Here is a 7,359-nt window from a genome sequence, read left to right as displayed (position 1 = left end):
CTCACACTTTAAATTTGACGCTTATTTTTATTCTTAATTAATTAAGCCGTAATAATTAAGCATAAAACACATAATTCACATAAAATTCACATAATTCCTTTTCATTTCTTCTAAATGAGTTACAAAGGTTAACCTAGACCATTATGTCAATATTATTGCCTAGCCTAGAAACACGAGCGTTACAACTCTCCCCCCCTTAGGATGATTTCGTCCCCGGAATCACACAACGACAAACAACTACGGGTAGCGACTCACTATGTCACTCTCCGTCTCCCAGGTGGGATTTGGCCCATTTATATGTTTCCAATGTACAGGCATTAAATTGACTATCTTACGTTACAACCTCTTAGTCTTTCGGTTAACGATTGCCTCAGGTTCTCCAATTAACCTCTTGTTCTCGTCCAACCTTAATTCAGAAATGGGAATTATGTCGGGCACACCTCCCGTGAACTTTCTGAAATAACACACATGAAAGGTGTTATGAATGCTCTCCAGTTCTTCCGGTAATTCTAGCTTGTAAGCTTGATTCCTGATTCTCTGAAGAACTTTAAATGGTCCAATAAACCTTGGACTCAACTTTCCCCTTCTACCAAATCTTATAAGTCCCTTCCACGACGAGACTTTAAGTGAAACCGAATCTCCAACTTCGAATGATATCGGTTGGCTTTTCTTGTCAGCATAGCTCTTTTGAGCATCTAACATCCTTTTCCATAATCACTTACAACTTTTCAGCAATCTAATGGACTATTTCAAGTCCCATAAACTGCTTTTCCTCAGCTTCCAGCCAACATGATGGCATCCGAAACTTTTTCCCATACAAAGCGTGATAAGGTACCATCTTAACACTTGAGTGGAAACTATTATTATAGGTGAATTCTACTAGAGGTAAGTGTTCATCCCAGTTACCTTGAAATTCTAGGGTACATGCTCTCAGCATATCCTCCAACGTTTGAATCGTTCATTCACTCTGACCATCGGTTTGCAGATGGTAAGCCATATTCAAACACAACTTGGTACCCAATTCCTCTTGTAGACTCCTCCAAAACCGTGAGGTAAAACGACTGTCACGATCGATAGAATCGTTAACGAAACACCATGAAGCCTCACACTTTCCTTCACATAAGAATTCACAAGTTTATCCATAGACCATTTCTCGTTGGCTGCTATGAAATGCGCACTCTTAGTGAAGCGATCAACGACCACCCAAATCATGTCGTGACCGTTCCTTGTTCTGGGCAGTTTAGTCACTGAATCCATAGTGATATCTTCCCATTTACCCATGGGTACAGGTAAAGGTTCTAAGCTCCCATACGTTTTCTGATGTTGTGCCTTAACCCTAGCACAAGTTACACACTCGGCCACATACTTAGGAACATCGAGCTTCATTGTCAGCCACCAATAATAGGGTTTTAAATCCCTATACATTTTTTTGTACTGCCGGGATGAATCGAGTACATGGTCTTGTGAGCTTCTTCCATCAGAATATCTCTTACTCTGCCCGTCTTAGGTACCCAAATTCTATCTTGGAATACCTTCAACCCTTGGTTGTTTGTACCGAATACTAACGTTTTTCCCAAACGTTCTTCCTTTCGGTCATTTTTCTCTAAAACTTCCTCTTGATCTTTCTTTATACTTTCCATAATTGTCAAGACAACTTCAATTCTCAACGCTCTTGGCCTTTTCTTTTCAAGGTTTACCTTCCGACTTAGAGCATCAAAAACAACATTTGCTTTACCAGGGTGGTAAAGTATCTCACAGTCGTAGTCCTTGAGTAACTCTAGCCAGCGTCGTTGCCGCATGTTCAATTCCTTCTGATTAAAGAGATATTGAAGACTCTTATGATCAATGAAAAGTTTACACTTTGTGCCATAAAGATAATGCCTCCATATCTTTAAGGCAAATACTACCGCTGCCAACTCCAGATCATGAGTGGGGTAGTTCTGTTCATGCTCCTTCAATTGCCTCGATGCATACGCGATCACTTTATCCCTTTGGGTCAGAACACAACCTAACCCAACTCCAGAGGCATCACTTTGATCAGTGAAGTCATCAACTCCGTCAGGTCACGAAAGAGTCGGTGCTTCACACGACGTCTTCTTTAACTTCTCAAAGCTTCTTATGCTTCTCATTCCAAGTATAGACAGCTTCTTTGTGGGTCAGAGCTGTCAATGGAGTCGCGATCGAAGAAAAGCCTTGGATAAATCAGCGAGAATATCCAGCTAATTCTGGAAAGCTTTAGATCTTCATAGGACCTTCAATCGTAACCTTCAAGTTACAAAATAAATCCTTATTGAGGAGTCCTTCTTCTTGGAATAAGTACTTTCCTTCATTTATTATAACAGACCGATGGGTCGTGTTCTAATGATCTCTCATTGTATACTGCACTACTTAGACTCGGATCTCCTAGGGACAAATTTCAGAACAAATTATACCTTCCTTCATGTTCTAATGTGATACAATCACAGTTTAGCATGTATCATTTCTAACTACCAACTTCTTTAATAATGAGTGCGATACTTCTATTGATCGCTTTGATCATCTTTCATTTCAATCTTCTGGATTAAGTCAAATGTTACATCGAACTTGGTTCTTAGAACCACATAATAAACTCATCGTAGTCGGACTCAATTTGATATGACCTCTAAGTTCGGAATAACAATCATCTTCTTAGTCATTACCGATACGACGGTAACGACAGACTAGAACAAGACGGAATCAAATAATAGCTTCTTGGTAACCTTGTGACTTTCCCTGATCCAAGTGCGATTCTTGTGCTTCCAGTAGTATAGATCTCTACTACTATTCACACCTACTCATACTCGTCCCAAGTACTGTCTCGCAGTCCCCAAGTCCTAAAATCACAAAACAATTTAACACATACAAATGTGTCCAATTAATCATAAAATTTTCCTAGACTCTACTAGGACTTCTTTCACGCGTACCTTCAATGATCAACTCTACTTCAACTTGGTTGGTGATGGAAATTCCAGATGATTGGGACAACTTCAAAAATTACACCAGCCATTCTATTCATCAGACGACAAAACCAGGGTTTATTTTATTTCCTTGAAACGATTACACAAAGGTTCAAGTTTACCCTATACTATGCCTCTCATAGGCTAAACCACTTGTTACTATTCACATTACTACTTCGTAACTTGATCTTCGGGTATCAAGTCTTGAATTCTACTTCCTAGTGTTATTAATCGCTTCGTCAAGGATATCCTGAAATTCCTTTGGCATTGATGGTGCACTTGGCCTTGATACTTCATTGTTCTTCGGACAATTCTTAGAAATATGGCCTTCTTCTTTACATCCGTAGCACACCTGCTTGGGAATCATACACTTATTGGCGTAATGCCCTATTTCTCCACACTTAAAGCACTTCACCTTCCCGTCACAATTCCCAGAGTATTTATTTTTGCACTTCCCGCACCATTTTCCTTTATCTCTTTTTTTGCCAAACTTTGAGGATATGTTTCTCTTGTTGGGCCTTGAAGACCCCTCAAATTTCCTCTTCTTGCCAACTTCAACTTTGTTGGCGGTTGTGTCATTGATCATTTCTTCAATAGACCTGGCAACCCTAATAGTTGCCTCAAGAACAGATACCTGACGTACTAGCACAATAAGTTCATCCTTACTTTGTTGAAGTAAACGTTTTGTTTCTTCCATCTGTTCACCTAACATCGTACGTACCATTGCCGGCACTCCAGTCATCGTGATTGGCTCAGGCTGTGGATTATCACTTCCGAACCCAGTTTGAGTACTCGCCATTTCGATCTATACACCAATCGTAGGTGAATTTAGATCTTCATTTTCGTTAGATGTTAAGTCTTCGAAACGTTTATATGTTGGTTCCAATATAGTAATCATACGTTTAGAATCCTACACACATAAGGTTTCCAGATCTGGTCGGCAACAGACCATAGATCCGAACAAATAATAGCATCATTATAGCTATAACACAAAACATTTAGCACATAGAAGCATTTTAGGCATCCTTCCTAAAATAAACTAGTACTCGTGTCTAAATTATGGTAGACACTCATCTGACAATCATCACTTAGCATTCTAAGTTTAAGTCTAAAAATCCTACAATTTCTTAGTTCGCTTAAACTAATGCTCTGATACCAGCTGTGGCATCCCCAATTTCACGGCCAGAAAAGACCGATTTAATTTATGCTTTTTTTAAAAATCAAATCAGAGAAATCTTTATAAAAGATGTTGCGGAATTGGTCCCCAAAAAAAAATATGATAAAAGTTTGTCAAAACCTTTCTTTAAGAAATATATCATTTCCTTTTTATATCAAAACCTCGGGATGTCATGTTCCGATACAGTTCAAAAGCTTAAACAAGACATTATAAGCCTACGACAGTTATTTGTAACTACTGGCCTATAATCCAAAATTCACTCATCATCATCATCTGACTATGCTCGGGGTCCTCTACCTGTAATATCAACAGCTGAGTGGGTCAGGCTTGGAAGCCTGGTGAGCATATAGGGTTTTCAACCCACAATACATAAATTTATTATGTTTAAACATCAACCAATCAACCGAATTACCCCAAACCCCATTATTTTATTTATTTCTTAAGGGTTTACCCTAAGAATCAAATCTCACTCCTTCCTAAGGATTCATTCTAAGGAATAGACACAAAGTCACCTCGTGACCGGGGTTTATACAACGGGCACTAATTCCATAGCTGCCAAGGTTTATTCAACATGTGCTAAGTCCATAGCTCTCATTTATCGACAGTATTATTTACATGTATTCTCTCCTGCAATACATGTCAATGGGTTTTTAAAGTACCACAAATGAACATATAGTTCATTACACCTACAGGTTGCGGGCCTGCTAGTGTTCCATAGACTGTCTAGAATAGTCCATGGTTGTCATCCATACTCTGCTGAATGACGGGGGCCAACATTTTGGGTAAGTTATTCTCTCAAATTTCACCACTCACCCTCAACTCATGATCAATATTATTGATCATCTCCTTTATCCAACTCATCTTTCATCATACCCACTATTTCATCTACCCATGTTTTACCCAACATTTTTCGTAGATAAAAATACATATATATTTTAAATTATTTAAAAACGTATATAAATCATTCCTTCAGCACCCATCTCAAATAAACAAACAATATATATTCACACAACACGCATTTTATGTAAAATACTTCATATCTATGTGTAAGGTGAAAGTATCTACACACTCACTTTATTTAATGAAAACCGGGCAGCAATTTGTGTCCTAAAACGATCGTTTCTAATAAAACCGGGAGTTTTATTGAGAAACTGGGCTTTGTAAAAGTCCGGCTTCGAAACCGAAAAGACAAATTTGCCGGGCTTCATGGGCACTTCGTGGAGTATTCCGGGGTTTACAATCGATACCGGGGCTTCGGGGAATGTTAAGATGAAGAAAATATGGAAAAGGGGGTTAGAAGTGGCAAAACTCCAAAACTACCCGAGAAGGCTCGCATACCCCTTTTATTTATAGGGTCCGAAGGTCGGCAAGGGAGGTGGGGTCCGCAGGCGAGGGTGCGCAGATGCTCGCATACCCCTTCTATTTATAGGGTCCGAAGGTCGGCTAGGGAGGTGGGGTCTGCAGGCGAGGGTGCGCAGGTGCTCGCACATGGGTTGCGCGTGCGACGGCCTCGCTGGAGGCTTCTAATTGGACCGCGGTCTACTGGTGCACATTCGAGGTTCGGAGGCTTGGTGGTGCGAGGCTCGGTCCAGCTGCGAGCTTCAGATTGGGCCTCCCTTTGGTCGAATCAGAAGAGGACACGGGGCAGTCTCGCATGCGAGGTGACTCATCATAATTTCGGACATGTGGCACATGCAAGGCGAGGACACGTGGCAAAAGCGTGACTATGCGAATTTTCTCGATTTTTGTGCAAAAACTTCTAAAATCCATAACTTTCGCATACGAGCTCCGTTTTTGACGTTCTTTATATGCACGCGTAGCTAAAATTACGCTCTACAACTTCCGTTTAGAATTTATCGGCTAATTTTGACTTTAATTTTTTTATTATTATTTTTAACAAACCGGGACAGGAAATCCGTTAAAAATTGATAACTTCTTCATCCGACGTCTGTTTGCGTCAGTCTTTTTACCGTTATGCTACTAATGACGAGACCTTCAATTCTCGTTTAGGTTGTGTAGGCTAAAATCCGCTCGATCTAAAATTCGATTTTTTAGATGTCTACTGCTAAGCTGAAACTTTGAAAAATCATAACTTCTTAATACGAAGTCAGATTTGGGCGTTCTTTTTATCGAACTTCTCGGTTTAACGAATACTACGACTTTCGTTTAGATTACTAAGGCTAAAAAGTAGCTTATCAAAAACTCACTTTTTACGACATTCGGCACCGTGCCGGTTTTGTCGCGATACTTCGACATGTCATAACTTCTTCGTTATAACTCGGAATTGGCATTCTCTATATCCCCGAAATCCTTGTTTCGACCACTACAACTTTATGTAAAGATATCGGGCTTATCTCACACTTTAATTTTGACGCTTGTTTTTATTCTTAATTAATTAAGCCCTAATAATTAAGCATAAAACACATAATTCACATAATTCCTTTTCATTTCTTCTAAATGAGTTACAAAGGTTAACCTAGACCATTATGTCAATATTATTGCCAAGCCTAGAAACACGAGCGTTACATCAAGTCTAATACTTATTCTCCTAATCAAGTATCGATGAATTTGGTAGCAACTCTTGATATTCTCATCTCCATGAGAATCAACCAATCCTCTCATATTAGTCTTACCTCATAGATGCTCTCACAACTATGAATGAATATGGACATTTAGAATAACCTAGTTATTCAAGGATTTAAACATGCTAATATAGAACACAATAATTATTCAATGAGTGAATCATATCTAGTATCTCATCCCATTACAATATATGTTGTCTTTATTGTTCAAATATCCAAATACTAAATTTCAATCAATACACCTACTTATATCGACAAGGCCCTATAGCACCAACTTGATTTTCATGCTTTAGCTAATGATGGAGCTTTGTCAAGTAGATTTGTCAAACTTGATTTGTGTAAACTTTGCGAATATAATCATTTTCAGTTCTATATATAACTCATATATAAAGAAAAACTATTGAGAATGAATTAGATGCTTGAATATGCCTTAGATACCAATACTTGCGTAATGGGATTACTCATAGTCATAATGAACTATACATTAAGTATCTTTGTATGTGGTTCTTCAAACCACGAGGTACTCTAATTCTGATGTGTAACAGTAATTAAAATATACATGGAACCACTATCCATGTAACTATCTCTTCATTCATAATGAGGACACGCCCGATTGTGACTGAGA

Source organism: Lactuca serriola, chromosome 7 (assembly GCF_051521515.1).
Source record: "Lactuca serriola cultivar US96UC23 chromosome 7, Lser_US96UC23_V15, whole genome shotgun sequence".
In the NCBI taxonomy this organism is placed as follows: domain Eukaryota; kingdom Viridiplantae; phylum Streptophyta; class Magnoliopsida; order Asterales; family Asteraceae; genus Lactuca; species Lactuca serriola.
The sequence above is the reverse complement of the archived record's forward strand: the minus strand, read 5'-3'. Positions refer to the sequence as shown.